This window comes from Perissodus microlepis, chromosome 1 (genome assembly GCF_051167445.1).
Source record: "Perissodus microlepis isolate ML-2025 ecotype Zambia chromosome 1, ASM5116744v1, whole genome shotgun sequence".
NCBI classification, from domain to species: Eukaryota; Metazoa; Chordata; class Actinopteri; order Cichliformes; family Cichlidae; genus Perissodus; species Perissodus microlepis.
In genome coordinates, this window is record NC_140461.1 from 22,372,627 (window position 1) to 22,394,988 (window position 22,362).

At 41.8% G+C, this 22,362-nt stretch overlaps 1 pseudogene; it reads right to left on the reverse strand.

Annotated features, from left to right (window-relative positions):
• Positions 1–1,492: 1,492 nt before the first annotated feature.
• On the reverse strand, positions 1,493–18,144 carry LOC146393820 (12S rRNA N(4)-cytidine methyltransferase METTL15-like; annotated as a pseudogene).
• Positions 18,145–22,362: the final 4,218 nt, after the last annotated feature.

The following is a 22,362-nucleotide window of genomic DNA, read 5'->3' on the forward strand; positions in this document are numbered from 1 at the left end:
AAAGGATGTTAGCTATGTTCACCATTTGTCTGCAGGCTTTATTAAATGGGAAACTTCCACAACATGATCCTCCATAACCGAGGTAACGACAGTTGACTGAAATACAAAGGGTAAGCACTTATCATGTTTTGCTCCACACGGTTTACAAAGCGTCTTATTTTCCGTGACGTCAAATGCAAAATGGCTACATATGGTAAATGGCCTGTATTTGTATAGCGCTTTACTTAGTCCCTAAGGACCCCAAAGCGCTTTACACTACATTCAGTCATCCACCCATTCACACACACATTCACACACTGGTGATGGCAAGCTACATTGTAGCCACAGCCACCCTGAGGCGCACTGGGGCGCACTGACAGAGGCGAGGCTGCCGGACACTGGCGCCATCGGGCCCTCTGAATATGACTCTACATATGACTTGTCTTCTTCCCAAGCATTGACATTGTGTCACATTTTCTTGAGAAACAGAGGGCATGAGAGCTAGCTGTACCATTTACCCAAAAAATCTCATCTTATTTCCCAAGATTACTTTTGATTGGATCACTTCCCCAAACTCCTCCCACCTTCCTTTTTATTCATTCACCAAATTGTCAATACATTTCATCACAGTTTTTGTTCTCGTGCATTAGTTTTTCTTTAGTTATCATCTTGTTTTTGTCAGAATAAAAAAGGTTGCTGACAAAAACTAGGCCTATGAAATCAACACTGGTAAACATTTTTTCCATTTAATTCAAAATTGTAATGGTAAATTTTTTTTTGTTCTTTACAAAGCAAATAGGAAACAGTACAATCACCTCATGTCTAAAATCCACTTAGTAGCTGTCAAGAGATGTATTCTAAAGACACTTCTTCAGCTGAGAGTCAGAGAGTGAAGACACACACACGCTGCAGATTTTACTTGCAAGGGCAGTCACAGAGCGCTCACACGAGAGTGGGGGCCCTGTGATGTGTGCTCTGAGATTGCTCCTGTCTTTATTTATATACAAGGGTAATACAATAGTGAATACGTCTGTTCGTAGACAGAGGAATGTTGGTGCGTATGTAGGTGTATGTGTGTGTGTGTGTGTGAGATTCTGAAGGAAGCGGCCCCTCTTCTTGTTAGGGAGTGAAGATAAGAGTGTTCAGCTCTCCTCTTCCTGGTAAGGAGTGAAACTGCTTGTTCAGCTCTTATTATCGCTGTGGGAAGAAACTTATAAAAGAGAACAGAACAAGTCTTGTAGTGAACAACAGTCTAAGTCATCAAAAGGTCAACATGAAGTATTCTATCATATATAAACTTATATCATTAAAAGTTTATACTGACTACTAAGTACAATTTTCTAATGACAGTAGCTTACAGTAACACACTGACCTCCGAGCTCCTCTGTTACAAAGCAAGACCAAGTCTACTGAGATTTAACCCTGAGTCTTTGTAGAAGTTTAATTATGTTCAATGTAAAAAGCTCCAATGTTTTTTTATAACTTCTATTGTCTTATATTTAATGTTCAATAGTTATCGTCTCAGTGCTGCCCTGAGTTTGGAGGAGCGTCCTCGAGGATTCTCTTTAACTTCGTCTTTTTGTGGGGTGATCACTTTTCTTCGCAGAGGAAGCCAACAGACACTTCCGTCTCTTTTATCATGCGACAGGTTTTCCTTCTTGGTACCTTGCTTCCAATGGCTGAAGTGATCCAGATTAGATAAGTCATCTCCCCACAGGAAACGTTTGACCAGTCTATCTTCTAGCGAATGAAAGGTAATAACACAGAGACGTCCGCTGCGTTTTAGCAACGTCTGGGCAAGGCCTGGAAAGTCTTAGCGGCCACGTGTGCAGGTCTGTTGAGCCGGTCTTTATACGCATAGACCGCAAGAGGAAACAATCCTGGAAACAAGAATTGGTTTAGAGTTAATCTTACAAGTTTAATGGTCTATTAATGAATGATTTATTATAGCATTGTTACATTTCATTTCCACAGAAGTGGAAGAAACTGCAGTTCCTTTAGGCCAGGGGTCGGCAACCCGTGGCTCCGGAGCCGCATGCGGCTCTTTAGTCTTTATTTTGCAGCTCCGGGTGGTTTGGAAAAATTAATTAGAAGTATTTAGCTGAAGTGTATTTTATTTGTGTTTAGTTCTTTTTTTAACTTGTAGTTCTAAATTGGAAGATTATTGTGATTTTGAAATATAAAAATAAAATTATATCTTTTTTTTTTTTTCATCACTCAAAATAAGCATCACACTTGCGGAAGCCGGTATACCCGCCGAAACGCCGTGCATTTATCGCGACCTTCGACCCCAGGTAGGCCAATTACGGATCTTCGGATCCACATTATTTCAGCAGCTGTTCTCCACCATGAACTATGTTAAAAACAAACACCACTCACGCCTCACAGATGACAGCTTACAGTCCTGCGTAAAGATGAAAGTGACTTTGTACAGCCCCGATTTGCAGACGCTGTGCGCAGAGGTTCGGGACCAGAAGTCCCATTGTAAACATATCACGGCAGACCCGACGATGTTTCCATGAACATGCTTTATAGCATCTCTTTATCGACCGCTTTTCACACACGGTTGTTGTACACATACAGCCGGCTGTAGCTTTTCAGCTCACAGCCCGACAACACAACAGCATAGATAGCACAGACTTTAAGGCGGCGAGGCGTGATTGCGGGTGCCGATCAGGTGCGTCCGACTCCCATGAAGCGGCACTGCAGACCACGCCCCGCCACACACATTAACCAGGTAAAATACATATTTAGGCAGAATTTTGCAAATATCTATTTTTTTTTTTTTTTAGCAGCATAGTGCTTTTTTTCCAATTATCTTTTAAAAGTCAGGTCAAGGCTCCAAAAGCCCAAAGGCAATATAAGGGTGGCGGCTCACAACAGTTTTTGTTTGCTACATGGATCGTTATAGTTCAGCTGGGTGTCTTTCCTTTTGTTATATTTCTTTAAGAGTTCAAAATGTGTTAATTACAGAAATAAAATGTAATTTTCTCTGTAGCACTTCATGGATTTCATAAGCAACACACCTTAGTTGCTCTGTGGATTCTTTTAAAAAGCAGTTAAAAACTTTTCTGTTCAAACAAGCCTTTTGTTGATCTACGTATTTTATATTCTTTACATTCTTTACATTTGATCTTTTACATTGTGTATAATGTCTATTGATTGTATTGTTTATTTTAATATTTGTGTACACAATTTTACTGCATAAAAAAATCATATTGGTAAAACAATTTTGGCCTCTAAAGGTGATTTCTAGAAATGTAACAACTCAGAGTAGAGTGAATGATTTCTTATCTCTTGATAATTGCTTGGATAAGTAAGTTAGGGGTGAGTACACATTGACTGACGAGTGTCCTGATACCGGCAGCTGTAGTGTGTGCTAGGCCTTTATACACTACTTGAGTCATTAAACTGGACCTCTTGACTGTGTATGTGCTGTTGATGACTTTGGGAGTATTTTTATTGTATTCCCCAACTAATAATATGGCTTGCTGTGTGTACAAAGATTTGTGTTTCAGTAATGGGGATGAAATTCTAGTATTTTATTAGTGCACCACTAAGCACCAAAAAATGTGTCTCTGTGTGGGACCCATGAAGTATATGAATGCAGCTGCTGACCAAGCTAGCTAACATTAGCTGATAATTTGGCAGTACTTGTCAAGAGTGTGGACTGACCAGACTGGAGGACATGGTTTTTGTTTTTTTGCCTGTCCCGTTTAGCTCTTTTGCCATCAGAATTATTGTCTAAAGGCGAAGAAAGATGCCCAACGGATTTACTTTACCAAATGGACCATCCCAGCCTTGCCGTATTGGTCTATTTGATTCACCTTTTATTGTTTATTTTATTTTATTTTTGCTTGCTAAATACGGGACAGACTTGACTGGGGAAAAGAAAGGGGAGAAAGAAAGAGGGAAAGAAAAACAGCGGGGAAGAGGGATGGGGATAAAGGGCGAAAAACAAAAACCAACAAAATAAGCAAACAAAAATTACATATATCATTCACCTGGATCACCTGTTGAGAAAGAAAAAAGAGAAAAAAAAGCAGAAGAAAAAAAAGAGCAATATAATAAACAACATCATCACGATGATCTATGTGAATATAACAGTAAATACTAAATATTAAACATTATTGTGCAGCACATAAGCTCGACAGCGCACAGTGTGCTTTGAGGTAGCGGCCAAAAAGGGTGTAGTTTGTGTGTGTGAGCACCCGTGTGTACACCTGTGAGCATGAGCGCACTTGTATTTAAAAGGTTCCTTCATGTAATGATATGCTAGAGGGTGTGGAGAGCCACAGCCCTGTCCTCCAGGGCATGAACAGGTATGGAGGAGATCAAAACTCCAGACATCCAGAGGCCCTCAGAACACAAAAGACCAAGGAAGACCAACAGAGGGGCAGCCACGCCACTATCCCAGAAAGAGCTGAGGAGAGCCCCAGATGAGGGGTCACTCAGCAGCCACGGAGCAGAAGCCGGGGGGGGGGTTGCAGTGACGTGCCCGTGAGCTCCGCCGGCAGCCAGCTGTGCCAGAGTGACCAAGCCCCAGGCCGAGAGGCTGAGGGCACCCCACCCCCGAAGCGGTCCGAGTGAGCCCCAGGCTCCAGGCCCCGACAAACAGCCACCAGGAGTGAGCCGGTGTGTATCTGGACGCCCATCCCCGGACACAAAGAAACACCAATGCACCGATGTCTGAGGGCGTCTGCCACTGGCAGGGTAAGTGGTGGGGGGAGATAGGCCTCCATACCTTGGAGGGCCTGAGATGTCCCTAGAAAGGTGGCGTCCAATACCCAACCTGACATATAGACACAGACAAACAGGCAAACACAGATACAAACATCCATTCCCACCCTCATGCTCTTATATGCAATTACTCAACACTCACCCAACGTGGAGACAGACATAAAGAGACACTGTACACACAATCACACTCCCCAAGCGTACTCTAAGCCCCAGGTCTAGGTACCCTTGCCCCTGGAGGGGGAAACTGCACGCAGACCCAGGTAGTGTTACCCTTTTCCCTGGGGTGGAGAGAAGCAGACTGCCCCGACTCGGCAGCAGCAGGGAGGCCCCACATTCCAGACCCCAATTCGACGGCCAACTCCTCCTCCCAGACCCCCCGCTCCAACAGGCAGCAGAGAACAGGGGTGTGTGAAGACTCCAAACCTCCCTCTGCCTGCTCATATGTAGTGTTGATGCATGTGTGTTCTAAGGTGCATTTAAAACCCAGGAGGGCATGGAGCTACCTGCCAGAGAGCAGCAGGTAAGCGCATAGCCCCTCCTGATAGCCCTCAATGTCTATGTGTATTTAAAATTGAGAGGTGGGCACCCACCCGACCCCACCACAGAGAAAACTGCACCCACCCCGTCATCCACTCATCTTCCAGACTACAAAAGACAATAGACGCCCAGGCTGAGATCTTCCCCCACCTCTCCAATATCTCCCCCTCCTGCAGAGTGAGTTCCTGAAGAGAGGAGACCTCCTTCAAGATGTAACAGCCTCCCCCACCAGTTGAAGAGCCCCCAGGTGGCTCGATGCACTCGCGGCACCCCGCGCCAGGGCTGGGCCCCCACACAACCACCCGCCCACAACCCCAGCGACACACCAACCAGGACCCATGCCCCCAAGGCCCAGCCAGGGCCCCAGCCCAGAGACGGAGCACCCCCAGAACCCCACGCCCGTCCCGGACCCACCCAGGGGCAGCCAGGCTACCAGGTCAGTAAACCACGTCCGTCAGCACCAGTGTTGGGTAAGTTACTTTAAATTAGTAACTTAGTCACATTACTAGTTACTTCTATCAAAAGTAACTCAGTTACTTCACGTTACTCGTTACTTTCAGAGTAACTAGTTACTAGGGAAAGTAACTTTGGTTTTACTCAGAATTCTCTTGTTAATGTGTTGCTTCCGTAACTGGATACCCAGCAAGATTGCCAGTCTTCTAGCTTGCTTACTTGCCACAAGTGCACTGTGCCACCTACCACTAGAAAGGAAAAAATAATGTGCACATTTCCACGAGAGAAATCCCACGCCTGATTCTATCCTAGCCTGCTTTTTACATCCAACACAAAAACTGCAGTCGTGGTGCTTTCGATTGTACTCAGAACTTGGAAATTCTGCCTTCTGAATAGGAAGATGTAGGTAACACCAGACTGAAGATGAGCTGCATACAGAGCTGGACTGGGACAAAAAAATCGGCATTTTGACTAGAGACCGGCCCACCATTATAGGAAAAATCATAAAGCCTTTGAATGAAAATAAACACTGTTGTGACAGTGATGTACACTGTTCTGATGGTATATATGTATCAATCTATCAATTGTTTGTTGTAAGACTCAGATAATTATTTTTTTAAAAGCGAGACATTTTAAATGAGAATAAGAAAGTATTTCCTTGTGCCCCCCTTTCCCTGTTAATGCCCTACATGGACCCCTGGCAACACTTTACTAGACCCTGCACAGTTACCAGCTGTCAGCTACTTAGAAAAGGATCCTGGTGTTATTTGTCTCTCAGAAACAGTTCGTAACTTCCCTTCAACTCATTCATGTCACCTAAAAGGTAAACCTGTTTCTCCATCACAGCTCTGATGATTCAGTAAGGACATCTCCTGGTTTCATCTGCATGTTTCCCTCTCACCACATATCCAAACCGATATCATGACCAGCAGCTTTACAGCTGTGGCTCCAGCAAACATCAGCTGATACTAGAAATTAATATTAAATAAATTCTAACAACAGCTGATCAAGCTTAAAAGTGCTGCTGTTGTTTACCGCGACATCCGCTGATTTCCTCTTTCTGGCGCAAAGTGGGCGATAAATAAACAAGAGAGAAAAGCCGATCAGCTGATCATTGATCAGTTTCATGATTGAAGTAGAAACAGGAGAGGGGGTGAGAGAATGAGAGAAGAAGAGGCAGCTGTGCAGCGTAAACACAGAATAACTCCAGCTTTGTGTCTTTTTCATTGTAGCTGAAGTCCGGGACAAACTGTGTTCCTTTTCACCTCAATACGAAACGCGTAATAGTTTCTCTGAATACGAGACGATTCCGTTTTTTACGGGACGGTTGGCAACTCTAATAATTAACCATATGAACAAAATAAAGTTCAACATCAGTAACATAGCACCACCCAGCTGTATAGAAACTCCGTCATGCTAGCTAGCACGCAGTACGAAAAAGTCAGCATAACGAAAATAAACTCCACCTAAACTTGGTTCATATCTGACCCAGATGGACTGCAGGTTATAACTTCTTACCTGAAGTTCAGTTCACCTGACACTCTCGGACCAGCGGCCGCTTCGGGTCTCTCCTCTTGCCTCCCTTTTCCTTCATCCACCTGCTGGCTTCCACCACTTGCTAATGTTATTGAATCTGTGGAACCAGACTATGACCCCCCCACCCTCACTAGGTGATGGAGCTGATCAAAGGAGGTTAGAATTAAGATTATTTTTATTTTTCCAGTTCATGAGGACTGTTTTCTTGGCTATGCATAGGGCAGTGAAAACCATATGGGCTATATTCTTTTCTGTAGTGACATTATCTAAGCTGCCCAACAAACACACTAAAGGAGAAGTTGGAATGCTACATTTCAGACACTTCGATAAGTCTTCACATATCTCGCGCCAAAACTTCTGAACTGGTGGACGGAACCCAAGAGCGTGGACATAATTGTCCGGTGAATTGATTTGGCAGTGTGAGCAGTTGTTGGTAGACGTAAAGCCCATCTTGAACATCCGATGACCTGTATAGTGTACTTTATGTAGTACTTTGTATTGAATTAATTGAAGACTGGGATTTCTAATTAAATGAAAGGTTTTTAAGCATATCTGAGACCAGAAGTTTTGTCTAAGTTAACTGATAAATCTGCTTCCCATTTTGTAATAGGAAGTGATACTGATTGATCTGTTTTAGAAAGCATTCTGTATATTTTGGAAAGTAATTTTGGGGTTTTAAGAGTAAGAAATTGTACCACACTTGATGGTGTTTGTAGTTCAACTTGACCCGGTTTAAGTTCCTTTTTTTTACTATGGATTTAATTTGTTGATATTCTAAAAATCTTTTCTTGTTGATCCCATATTGTGTAACTAGTCTGTCAAATGGAATAAATTCTGTTCCTTCTAATATATGTTCTAAGTATTTGATTCCTTTACCACTCCAATCTGGAAAGTTTATCATATTATTGTTTTGTAATATGTCAGGGTTGTTCCAGATAGGTGTACGTTTGCATGGGATTAATGAAGACACCGTCAATTTTAGAAACTCCCACCATGCTGTCAGAGAAGCTGATGTCAGCTGATGCTGATGCTTTTGAAGCATTCATGTCGTTGGATGTTTGAGCTGATAAATGGTAGGTCTGAAATCTCTAGATTATTGCAAAGTGCTTGTTCTACATCTAGCCAAGGTTCGTCTAAGAAGGTATGTTTTAGCCATCCTGAGATAAATTGAAGCCTGTTGGCTAAGAAGTAGTGCTGAAAGTTAGGTAGTTCTAATCCTCCTTTATCCTTGGTCTTTTGTAGTGTTTTTAAGCTTATACGTGGGGGTTTATTTTTCCAAAGGAATTTGGACATATACGAATCTAGAGATCTGAACCAATCTTGTGGCGGTTTAGTTGGGATCACTGAGAATAAATAATTTATTTTTGGTAAGACCATCATTTTTATAGCGGCAACCCTTCCCATGAGTGATATGGGTAGACATTTCCATCTAGCCAGATCGCCTTCTACTTTCTTTAAAAGTGGGATATGGTTTAATTTAGTCAGATCTGCAAGCTTGGGAGAAACATTAATACCTAAATATTTTATATTTCCCGATTGCAGTGGTTAATTGAGTAATCTGATATCCTTGCAAAAGAGTTTGGTTTGTGAGTTTTGGAGAAAAAGTAACACATCATCCGCATAAAGGCTGATTTTATGTTCCACGTTCTTGCATCTTATGCCCTTAATTACTGAATTCTGTCTAATTGCTGCTGCTAGTGGTTCAATAAAAATTGCAAACAGTGAAGGGGAGAGTGGGCATCCCTGCCTGGTGCCCCTCAGGAGAGAGAAGCTGGAGGATGTTTGGTCATTTGTTTTGACACAAGCTGTTGGGGAATTGTATAATATTTTTAACCAGTTAATGAAAGAGGTTCCAAAACCAAATTTGTGTAAAGTTGCAAACAGAAATTTGCTGAGTAGTCTATCAAATTAAGTAATCTACGTGTATTTGTTGATGAGTGCCTACCTTTTATGAAACCAGTTTGGTGAGGATGAATTAAGAGGGGGGTTATTTTCTCTAATCTCTTTGAGAGAGCTTTGCAGATTATTTTAAGGTCTACATTTATAAGGGATATTGGATGATAGCTTGAGGGATATACAGGATCTTTGCCTGGTTTTAGCGGGAGATTAATGTTTGCAGAATTCATATTTGATGGAAGTCTGCCCTTTTCTTTGATTTCCAACAACGTTCTGTTAAAAACTGGTGCTAGAATCGTCCAGAATTCTTTGTAGAATTCTGCAGGATAGCCGTCTGGACCTGGAGCCTTATTATTGGGCATGCTTATCAGGGCTTCCTGGAGTTCACCTGGCGTCAGCGGTGAATCCAGTGCCATTGCTTGAGTGTCTAATAATTTTGGAAGAGTTATGTTGTCCAAAAACTGATCAATTTCCTTTTTAGATGGGTTTATTTGTGGTGAATACAACGAAAATGTTCTTTATTTGTTTTGGGTCATATATTGTGTTCCCAGATAAATCTTGAACAGCACATATAGTTGTTTTTTCTTTCTTTATTTTTAGCTGGTTTGCTAGAAATTGACCCGATTTATCACCATGTTCATAATTTTGTAAGCGTAGTCTTTGTACTAAGAATTTTGTTTTTTTTAAATCAATTATCTCATTTAATTGTAGCTTTGTTTTGCGTATTTTGTTCAATGTTTCCTGATCTTGGTGTGACACACAGGCTTCTTCTAGGGATTTGATGTTTTTTTCTAATTCCTGAATATTTTTGTTTTCTTCTTTCTTTTTATGTGATGAGAAAGAAATTATTTTACCTCAAATCACAGCTTTCCCATGTTGCCTTGTTCTCGAGTTATCACATTCACAAAATAATGTGTCCACACCGCTCGCCCGATTGCCTGGTGGGTTTAGTATAATAAATGGCCTGTATTTGTATAGCGCTTTACTTAGTCCCCTAAGGACCCCAAAACATTCAGTCATTCACCCATTCACACACTGGTGATGGCAAGCTACACTGAAGCCACAGCTGCCCTGGGGCGCACTGACAGCGGCGAGGTTGCCGGACACTGGCGCCACCGGGCCCTCTGACCACCACCAGTAGGCAACGGGTGAAGCGTCTTGCCCAAGTACACAACAACCCTGTCCGAGCCGGGGCTCAAACCGGCAACCTTCTGATTACAAGACGAACTGCCAATTCTTGAGCCACGAGCACCCCTATTGTGTCAATAGTATAATACACCATCAACCTTTTATGCCTGAGGGGTAAAAGCAAAAAGTAAGGCACCAGTCACAAAGGCCTAGACAGTCCTTAGTAAAAAAAATCCTTGGTAAAAAACTCTCTCACTACAAACCTCATTCACACATATTCACACAAGCACTTTTAACCTAACATTAACACACTCACATTCCCATGGATGCATCAATATTAGCGTCTATATCTTGTCCAAGGATACTTTAAAGTGCAGACTAGAGGAGCCACTGATCAAACCACTGGCCTGTCATTTGCTTTAACTCCTGAGCCACAGCCACTCCATTTCATTACTGCTCTGTGAATAGTTTGTGTTTGCAGAAAAATTTGAATCTGCCATGCAGCACAATCACAACAACCTGCTATTAACCAAAGCAATTATATGGTGGTTTTCAGTGTAGATACCCGTTTTGGGACTAGTTTCACTGTACCACTGCCAGCAACCTCCAGCAACCATTCACTTTCTGATCCGGGAATACACATTTTTCTCTAGCGACCAGTGGTTCTCAGTGGTTATCTGGTCTTTAGTCCTGTGTGACTGGGAAGCTAAAAAGACAAGTGAAAGACTGACAAGTAAAGCAGATCAAGCATGAAATCTTTAAAAAAAAAAAAAAAAGTGAGTTCATGCCATTACCCTTATCTGCTAACACATTACCAATCCACATACTGTTTACTGTGACCTCAACAGCCCTCAGGTGTGATCATTATGAGAATAACAATGGAAATGTTAAAATAACTCCTGGTTTCCTCTTTGTTCAGGAAAATAAAAGAAACCCGTTGAACGAAAACATTTCCTAGAATGAAATAAATCAAGCTGCCTTAATGTTTCTACACTGCTGAATAAATTGCACCTGACTTTTAGAGGAGGCATTTTTTTCTTGCAAAACTTCATACATCCTTTTAATTTATTTGAGCCACTGGTCCCATAAAATGGATGCCATACAGAGCATTATAAACTGCAGACACTCACCAAATGTTTAAAGCTTCCAGAGCAACTGCACTTACCAAACTGTGTACGTGTAACATACACAGAATGCACAGAGCTAATGTGTAAATCCGTCATGTCAAATTATGTTGTTGGGTCTGCGCTTCAGCAGGCCCGCTAGTTCAGAGACTCATCACCCATGAAGAAAGCAAGACAACGACGGAACCGTTAGGCATAGATTTTATTCCAGCCATCTACAACTCAGTTTCTTCCTCATCTTTATCTCTCCAAGGATGGTGGAATAAAAACACCCAAAACAGAGGCAGAAGAGAGGATGATGACTGAGATCACAGTTCACATAATTTTCTGAGACACACACATCCCACTGGGAGACAGCCTTAATAATTCCTGAATGCTGCAGGGAATTAATCAGGGTGGTGTCTATCTACCTGCAACCACACTGGCCAGCTGCTGTTTCCGGGTGATGGGACTGACATGGCGTACCTCTACAATGGCTGAAGCTATTTTCCTGGCACGTCTTTCTTACCTATATGTAGTTAGATCAACAGGCTCTTGCATCCATCCTAAGGTATTCACAACGTCAGGGGCGCAGGGCATGTTGGGGTACCTACGCACAAAGAAAAGCCCAATTAAGCTGCTTGACGTCATGTCCTTGCTGACAGTGGTGAATCCTGACAACTCTGAGCTACAGCTGAAAACCTTTATGACAGTCATGAATAGAATGATTGTGAGGGAAGGATCAGCTTGTAAAGGAGTTTCTTTGTGGATTATGCTGACACTTTAAAGTGATGCCGAAATGTTTCCTATAATATTCGGGAAAGATTATAGATACTGCTATAAAATAATATATAAACATTGATACATTTTAGATAGAAATTGGATTTGGAAAATTTCTCTTCGTTAAGAAAAGCTGTCCTTCAATAGGACACTGAACAAAACACCCAATGATGCATCTGTTCTCACCTGAAAGGTTTAGGTCCCAGTCACATGGACCTAAAGACAGGTCAGTGACCTCCTGGTGACAACAATTCACCGAGGAAAAATGAAAAGTTCACAGTTTCACTACAGTTCAGAAATTGTAGTGAAACAGTTCAGTAGTTTGTAAACAGAGTTTCCCTTGCAAACTACAGCCAACCACAGCAATCAGTGCATAACCAAAACAATCGCACCATAGACCACCAATTTACCTCGTGACTGCCAGCAACCACTTGCCAATCAGTCGGGGAACTCAAGCGTAGCTAGCCCAGTCGCTAGGTGTGACTAAGGCACTGAACCTTACATCTGTGGAAGAACTGAATCTACGGTGTACAGAATAGTGATGGGATTTCTGGCTCTTTTTAGAGAACCGGCTCTTTCGGCTCGGCTCACTAAAAAGAGCCGGCTCTTTCGGCTCCGAACCGGCTCTTCGGGTTGTTTTGTTGCTTTAATTAATTAATTATCAACAACAATATAAAATTATGCACAAAAGGAAATAGTAATGTAAAAAAACGTGGTTTTCTTTATGTATGTTTATATATAAATACTTATGGGGACCCCTAGAGACGAAACATGTACAAACTCCAAAGCACTTAGAAATTCCAAAGCACATTTCTAGCGTTAACTGAACTTCCAAAACAGAGCTACCTAGATCACTTAAATTACACAAATCGAATGCATATGTCTATTGTTTTTGTATTTAAAAAAAAAAAATATATATATATGTATATATATATATACATATATATATTTATTTTTTATTTTTTTGATTTTTTCAAATAATTAAAAAAAAACAAACTTCATTTACCTGTTACTACCACACACCCAATCCGATTGTTGGTACTTGCTGGCTTGTGTAGCCACTAGGTAACAAAAGCTCAACACGGCCCTTAGCATCCTGGAGCACTTCTCTTGTGTTTTGGAGTTTGTACGTGTTTTGGAGTTTGTACGTGCTTTGTCTCTAGGGGCCACTGTAAATATACTTTTATTTATTCACTCCACATAAAATGTAATAAATAAATTATAAAATACAAAAACCAACTATTTACATTTCAACTTTTAACTACTTAAATTTTCAGCTTTTTCCTTTTAAACAAATTTAAAGTGAAACAACGCAAAACACTGCAAACCACAACACAGTAAAATATAAACTAAAATATGGAAAAAAGGGGGAAAAAAAGAACGCCCAGATCTTTAATTAAGGGAAAGGTTGGCATTTAGAAATATTAATATCACACTCAACTGACTGCGTTTTATCTTCCCATTGCACTGATGGGTGGACAGTTCTTAGGTGCCTGTGCATGTTGTTTGTGGAGCCGGCTCTATATGATATCCTTTTCTTGTAGACTCTACACTCTGCCTTTGTTTTGTCAATAAGATTGAAATGGCTCCAGACTTTGCTTCTTTTCTTGGTGTCACTCATTTTCTTTACTGTACCTTTCCAATGTGATGGTGTTGTCTCTTATTGTTGCTCCCGGCTGTCTTTCTTTCCCTCTCCCTCCTGCTGTTGTTGTGTGCTACTGCTGAGTGTAACTACCGTCCCCGCCCCCTCAGCTCAGCGCTGAGCAGAGGGGGGAGGGGCACAAATGCAATTCTTTGTTTGGCGTCTCTGCTCAGCGCAAACACAAGGGTGACTTGCAGCATAAAGCGAAAAAGAGTGAAAGAGAGGGCAAGAGAAAGAAAGAAAAAAAAAAAGCCCCACGGCTCGCATCGTTCACTTCAAAGATCCGGCTCTAAGAGCCATTTCGTTCGCAACCGACCCATCACTAGTACAGAACGTTGAGGGGTTTTTTTATGTTAGCCCAATCACAATCTTGGTGATTTTTTCGTTGAGATTGTGTAACATAGGTATGTTAATGCCTACTAATTACAGTAAATTATCTAAAGGGTAATACTACAAAATAATAAAAATGCCAAAATAAATCACAATGCTAGCTCACTTCCTGTATATACCATCAGTTTACTTTTTGCGCTGTTACTGTTTACAAGTCCCAAGCACATCTCAGATAAACAATATAAAAAGAATAGAACTTTTGCTATGCAAAGTGCTTTCATGCCTGGCGGAGCCAGCTTTACTGATTAGATTGGAGGTTTAGTTTTGTAGGATTTACTTCAGAAACAGTCTGCAAATGCCAAGGTTTTCTGGTGAGCACTTTCTTTAACATAACCACTAGAGGTCGACCAAAAACTTGGGTTTGTTTTAATTGTTTAAAAAAACAAACAAACAAACAAAACATTTTTCACACTCATCAAGTTTAGGAGAAACAAATAACATTAATTGGACCCATGCCGTTGGTAACCCATTTTAGGTATGCCTTTTTGTACTATCTGCACTTTCACATTATTACATTGATTAACACTGTATCAAATCTTTTACCTGTGTCTCCATCCATTCTCATATCCAACGGTCCATCTTTGCTTAGGGAGAAGCCTCTTTCTGCCTCATCCATCTGCATGGAGGAACAGCCAGCATTCAACAGGACAGCATCAATGCTGCCTGGCTTAACGTCCATGTTTGACAGCAGGTCTTCAAGCTCACTGAACCGGCCAAGTATTGGTTTCACACGACCACTGAGAAAGAATTAGGGAACGAAATAGTGTATTTAGAAACAAAGACAGCTGAAGACATTGGCTATTGAAAGACTGGAGAATATGTTTCCGCTACATATAAAACATATGTAGCTGAAATCTAGTCTTTTGATTCAGCTCAACAGCATTTGCTCCAGATCAGGGAAACCAGATATTAAACCGCTTGTTAACGCAAATATCTATCACACAGCAGCACCTTAAAAGATTTAGACATGTAGACATGGACAAGATGACTTGCTTAAGTTCAAATTGAGCATCAGAATAGGAAGGAAAGATGATTTAATAAGTAATAAGTGTGCGTGAGTGAGTGAATAGATTACATAAACAGTTGTTACAGAAAAAAATATTTTCTAATGTAATAAAAAAAGATTCTGTTTGTAACCGAAGAAAATCCATAGTAAAGTGAAGAAGACCTACCTTCACAAATGCTTACAATGTGGAGAGACATGAGTATTTCTAATACTATTGTGAAATGTGTTCCATATTTTACAAAAAGAAGTTGTATTACATCAGTTTATATTCTAAAATGCATCTATTAACTAGACGAAATGTATAGTTAATAAGTTTATTAACTGATACATAAAAAAAGATAAATATTTGTGGATAACAGAAGCAGCTTACTGTCATGTGCATAAAGAAGGTAAAAAATGGTTAGTCTGGGAGATGATTAGATGATGGGGTGGGTACAGTTTCCTCTGTGGTGGGGTCGGATGGGCCGCCTCGGTTTCTATGGGGCTTGACGGTGCTGCTGCTGTGTGCCCGGATGGGCCTGGGCCCCCTGGTCTTGGTAGATTCCAGAGAGCTGATGTGCCTACTGGGGTCAGCGGGGCCCTTCCTTCCCTCCCCATCCCCAACTGCCTCCCTCTTCCTGCTCCACCACACCCACCCACACATGCCGGGCCTTGGGGTACAGGTATTTCACCAGGGTGCAGGGTGCCCTCTGTCCCCTTCTGGCCACCTGTGGCTCAATTTTATTCCACAACCTATACATCCACATTACTCACACTCTCATAACACATACATATAGGGCCTTGGGGGTGGGCAGGCTATACAACGTCCAGAGGATGGTCTGTGTATTCAACCTCACCTCTGTGAGGGGTGTGTGAAGACCCTTCACACACCCCTTCACACACCTCTGTTCGCTATCGGGGCGGCTGGGAGGAGGAGTTGGCCCTCTGGTCGAGGTCTGGGATGCGGGGTCTCCCTGCTGCTACAGGACCATGGACGGTCTGCCTGTCTCTACCCCAGGGAGACAGGTATTGTATCATATCTATCTAATAGACTCCAATTTGTACATGTAAATGGAGAGTCCTCTTCACCCACTAAGTTCAATTATGGTGTTCCACAGGGTTCAGTGCTAGGACCAATTCTGTTTACATTATACATGCTTCCCCTAGGCAGTATCATTAGAAGACATAGCATACATTTTCACTGCTATGCAGATGACACCCAGCTCTATCTATCCATGAAGCCAGGTAACACACACCAATTAGTTAAACTGCAGGAATGTCTTAAAGACATAAAGACCTGGATGGCCGCTACCTTTCTGCTTCTTAATTCAGATAAAACTGAGGTTATTGTACTTGGCCTTGAAAATCTTAGAAATATGGTGTCTAACCAGATTCTTACTCTGGGTGGCATTACCTTAGCCTCCAGTAACGCTGTGAGGAACCTTGGAGTCATTTTTGACCAGGACATGTCCTTCAATGCACATATTAAACAAATATGTAAGACTGCTTTCTTCCATTTGCGCAACATCTCTAAAATTAGAAATATCCTGTCTCAAAGTGATGCTGAAAAACTAGTTCATGCATTTATTACTTCCAGGCTGGAATACTGCAATTCATTATTATCAGGATGTCCAAAAAACTCGCTGATAAGCCTTCAGTTAGTCCAAAATGCTGCAGCAAGTGTACTGACAGGGACTAGAAAGAGAGAGCATATTTCTCCTGTTTTGGCTTCCCTTCATTGGCTTCCTGTTAAATCCAGAATTGAATTCAAAATCCTGCTCCTCATATACAAGGTCTTAAATAATCAGGCCCCATCTTATCTTAATAACCTTGTAGTACCATATCACCCTATTAGAGCACTTCACTCTTGCACTGCAGGCCTACTTGTTGTTCCTAGGGTATTTAAAAGTAGAATGGGAGGCAGAGCCTTCAGTTTTCAGGCCCCTCTTCTGTGGAACCAGCTTCCAGTTTGGATTCAGGAAACAGACACTATCTCTACTTTCAAGATTAGGCTTAAAACTTTCCTTTTTGCTAAAGCATATAGTTAGGGCTGGACCAGGTGACCCTGAATCCTCCCTTAGTTATGCTGCAATAGACGTAGGCTGCCGGGGGATTCCCATGATGCATTGAGTTTTTCCTTTCCAGTCACCTTTCTCACTCACTATGTGTTAATAGACCTCTCTGCATTGAATCATATCTGTTATTAATCTCTGTCTCTCTTACACAGCATGTCTTTATCCTGTTTTCCTTCTCCCACCCCAACCGGTCGCAGCAGATGGCCGCCCCTCCCTGAGCCTGGTTCTGCCGGAGGTTTCTTCCTGTTAAAAGGGAGTTTTTCCTTCCCACTGTCGCCAAAGTGCTTGCTCATAGGGGGTCATATAATTGTTGGGCTTTTCTCTGTATCTACTGTACAATATAAAGCACCTTGAGGCAACTTTTGTTGTGATTTGGCGCTATATAAATAAAAATGAATTGAATTGAAAAGGGTAACATCTCCTGGGTCTAGGGGCAGATCCCCCCTCTGAGGGCGAGGGCACCTGGACCTGGGGTATAGAGTATGTTTTGGGAGTGTGAGTGTGTGTATAGTGTCCATTTCTGTTGATATGTGAGCATCAGGGTGGGAATGCACGTTCGTGTCTGTGTGTGCCTGTTTGTCTGTGTCTATATGTCAGGTCGGGTCTTAGACTCCACTTCTCTGGGAACATCTCAGGCCCTCCCAGGTATGGGCGCCCTCAGGCATTGGTGCATTGGTGGTTCTTGGTGTCCGGGGCTGGGTGCTCAGTTATGTACCGGCTCACTCCCGGTGGCTGCTTGGCGGGGGCTGGGTGCCCGTGGCTCAGTCGGGCAACTTCCGGGGGCTGGGGGGCCCTTGAACCTCGGACCTCTGGGCCTGGTGCTTGGTCCACTCTGGCATGGCTGGCTGCCGGTAGAGCCCGCAGGCACGTCACTGCAGCCCCCCGCAGCTTCTGCACCATGGCTGCTGGGTGACCCCACGTCTGGGGCTCTCCTCAGTTCTTTCCATGAGGGTGGTAGGGTTGCCCCTACGTTGGTCCTCCTTGGGCTCTTGCGCTGTGGGGGCCTGTGGATGTCTGGAGCCTGGATCTCCTCCATGCATGCTTCATGCCCTGGGGGACAGGGCTATGGCCCCCTACACCCTCTAGCAGATCGTTACATTGAGAAACCTTTTGAATACAAGCGCGCTCATCCACACAGCTGTGCACACAGGTGTTCACTGTTCATAGACACAAACTACACCTTTCTTGGCTGCTACCTCAAAGCACATTGTGCGCTGTCGGTCCTGCGTGCTGCAAAACAACATTCAATATTTAGTATTTACTGTTATTTACACTTAGATTAATGCGATGGTCTTGTGTTTATTAAGTTGCTCTCTTTTTTTTGCTTGTTTTCTCTTTGTTTTTTTCTCTCAACAGGTGATCCGGGAGATTTTTTTTTCTTTTTAAGTGCCCTTTCTCACTGTCCCTCTTCCCCTGTTTTTCTTTTCCTTCATCTTTCTTTCTCCCGTTACTATCCCCCAGCCATGTCTGTCTCGTCTGTAACAACTGAAAATAAAATAAAATAAAACAAATAATAACAACAAAGGTCGATCAAATGGACCAATACGGCAAGGCCGTGATGATCCACTTGGTAAAGTAAATCCATTGGGTATTGGGACACAAAAAAAAAAAAAAAAAATCCATTGGGTATCTTTGTTGTCCTTCAGACAACAATTCTGACGGTTAAAGAACCAAACAGTACTTCAATGCCAATGTCTCCTTTTTAGTTCAAGGTTTGTTTTCAATGCCAATTTTTAGTTTCTGCACCAAAATTAACCATCACTGTGGTGTTGTTCTTTAACATGTGTTTATAAGTAAATGAAGGATTTAAAAATATGCAAAACAGTTACATAAGATTTCTAAATGATTAACTTCTTTATGTGGCTTAGACACAGAGTTGGAGATATAAATGCCTTGTATAAGGTCTTATACTATTAAAGAGGACAGTTTGAAAAGTAAGTGGGTGTCGTTGCTATGTTCACTGCTACACTTGCATGCCTTGTGAAGATACATCCACTCACCAGCCACTTTGTAAGCTGCACTTGTTCCAACTCATTGTTTATGTAAATATCTAGTCAGCCAATCACATGTCAGCAGTGTGAAGCATTTAGGCATGTAGACATGGTCAAGTTGATTTGCTTAAGTTGCTGAGTATCAGAATAAAGAAGAAAGGTGACTGAAGTGACTTTGAACATGGCATGGTTGTTCATGCGAGATGGCTGGTCTAAGTATTTTAGAAACTGCTGATCTACTGGAATTTTTTTACACATTCTACCACACAGCCATCTCTAGAATTCACACAGAATAGTCTGAAAAAAGGAAGGCAATTTCGGTACATTTGATCGACATTTGTTGTTATTATTAATTTATTTGATTTTCAGTTGTTACAGATGGGACAGACATGGCTGGGGGATAGGAAAGGGAGAAACAAAGATGAAGGAACAGAAAAACAGAGGGGAAGGGGGACAGTGAGAACAAACACTTAAAAAGAAAAAAAAGAGAGCAACATAATAAACCCAACACCATCGTATTAATCTAGCTAACAGTAAATAACAGTAAATACTAAATATTGCATGTTGTTGTGCAGCATGCAGGACTGAGAGCGCGCAATGTGCTTTGAGGCAGCAGCCAAGAAAGGTGTAGTTTGTGTCTGTGAACACCCGTGTGCACACCTGTGTGGATGAGCACGCTTGTATTCAAAAGGGTTCTCCACGTAACGGTCTATGGGGAGCCATAGCCCCATCCACCAGGGCATGAAGCATGCATGGAGGAGATCCAGGCCCCAGACCCCAACACCTCCTCCCCGATGGCTAATAGAGAACGGGGGTGTGTAAAGACCCCATACCTACCTCCTCCCGCACATGTGTAGTGTTGCTGCGTGTTGTACTAAAGTGAATTTAAAACACGGGAGGGCATTTTGCTTTCTGCCAGAGAGCAGCAGGTGTCAGCACAGCCCCTCCCGAGGAACCTCAATGTCTACATGCATTTAAAATTGAGAGGTGGTCACCGGCACCAGAGGTGAGGTTGAATTCAGACCGTCCTCTGGTCTGTGTATCAAGTATTGTTTCAACGCCTACCTGAGTATTGTTGCTGGCCATGTCCATTCTCTTTAGAACCATCCTGCTTTAACAAGGACAATGTGCCACCTCCCAAAGCTCAAATCAACTCAAACTGGTAACCAAAATCTAAACGTGGGCCAAAGAATAGTGGCTGGTGAGTGTATTCCACCTCCGGCCGTCGGGTAATAATATATCAGGTCAACTTTAATTAGAGTGCAAAGAAATATGAATTGTCATTTTGTTTTGTTTTTTTCATATTTCTATACAACCTTGGATACGTTTGCCCAGCCTCTGCAGGCCTTGGATATTATTCAACTATAATTATTAGCACTAGCATTAGAGATGAACTAAGTTAGGCTTGTGTGTTATTCCCCTCCAGTATCTCAGCTTTTTTTCTTATCTCTCTCATTCTAATGACCACAATATGAACATATGGGGGTCTTTTGTTGAAGCTGAAACCTCATCTCCTATATTTTATCCTGTTAGGTCGCACTGCCCTGAGTGAATTTGCATCTGATCGTGACTTTTCATTTCACCTTGTATGCATTCACATCATCTCCACGTCCTCGTGTTCTGCCTGAACAAATGGGTCTAGGTTAAATCCCCTTTAAGATCTTTTCATGTTGTTTTTGATAAATCAGCTATCAGACTCCTGAACTCACTACCCCCCACTTCAAAGTCACTTAAAATCTCAATTGTAAATTGTAAATTTTAGACTGTTATTAACTCTTTTTACCTCAAAGTGCATATTTACTCCCCTTACCTCAGTCTCAAAGTGTATATATATTTATTCTTACTCTTCCTATATTTATTGTTGTTCTTTTGCACTGAATGGAACTGGAGCCTTGTCGTCTCGTCTCTCTCTATATACTGTACTATATATAGTAGAGATGACAATAAAGTTTATATTGACTTTGATTAATTGAAAAAAAAAGGTATAGTTTTCCTTTATTATATTTAAGTCCTTTCATAAAATACTTTCTCAAAACAGTTTTATACTGTATCCATCAAACTGTCAAAATAGGTGGCAATGATATTTTTCTTTCTGCCTTTTCTGAGGTCAGTACTGAATCTTTTTTTTTTCCAGAAATCATTCCTTCACTAAATATTTAAGGCTACCATCGGTGAGGACATCAGCAGCCTTCACAGCAGCCTCAGTTTGAGTGCATGCTCATTCAGCATCATGCTGCTTCTTCACAAATCAAGCCTGAAACATTCTCTTGTGTTGACCTGCTCAGTTCCTTTACCTGCGTCACTGAAGCCTAAGACAAGATGGTGATTGATTGCTTTCAGCAGGGGACAGGTGATGTAGATATCTACAGTCCAGTGGAGGAAAAAAACAGAAGAGGGATACAAACACAGAGAGGCTAGCCTTTAGAAATGACTCTTTTATTTTTAACTAAATTAAAAGCCACGGAAAAAATATTGAATCGTGAAGTTTGTCCTGCCCCCCTGCTTCCCCACTTTAATTTCATCATCTTTACTTCCTGGCTGACAAGCTCATTTCTCCATAGTTAGGAAATGCGAACACGACATGAGTTTCTAATCATGGAAATCAGCACTTCCCTCCATGTCGTCTATGATGTACGACTGATTGATTGATTGAGGTTATCGCTGGGCTATAAAGAACTCAAAGAACTCAACTGCCGACGTGTGGGCTATACTGAGCAATGCAAACACTATTACACTTAGCTGGGAAGAGCAAAACAAGAGATGACATGCAAGAATGAAGAGAGAAATTAAAAAAGATTTTTTGCAGCAAAATAACAGCCATTATTATTATTATTAGTAGTAGTAGTATTAGCATTGATACCAAACATCTTTTTTGGCATGGTTTGCTGATGGAGGTAAAAGTAGGTCTCTGTGGCAGTCACTCCTTGTATATCATAATCTAACTAACATTTCTTATTATAAGTAGCCTGGGAACATTTACATCATTTACATTTTAGAAACAGTTGACCAAACCGACAGCTTGGGTAGCTTAGAAGGACGTAAATTCAAGTTTGTGCATTTTATGAATTGTTGTGAAGTGTTTTGGTGAGTTGTATGCATTTAAATGCATAGCACTAGTCCTTGCACT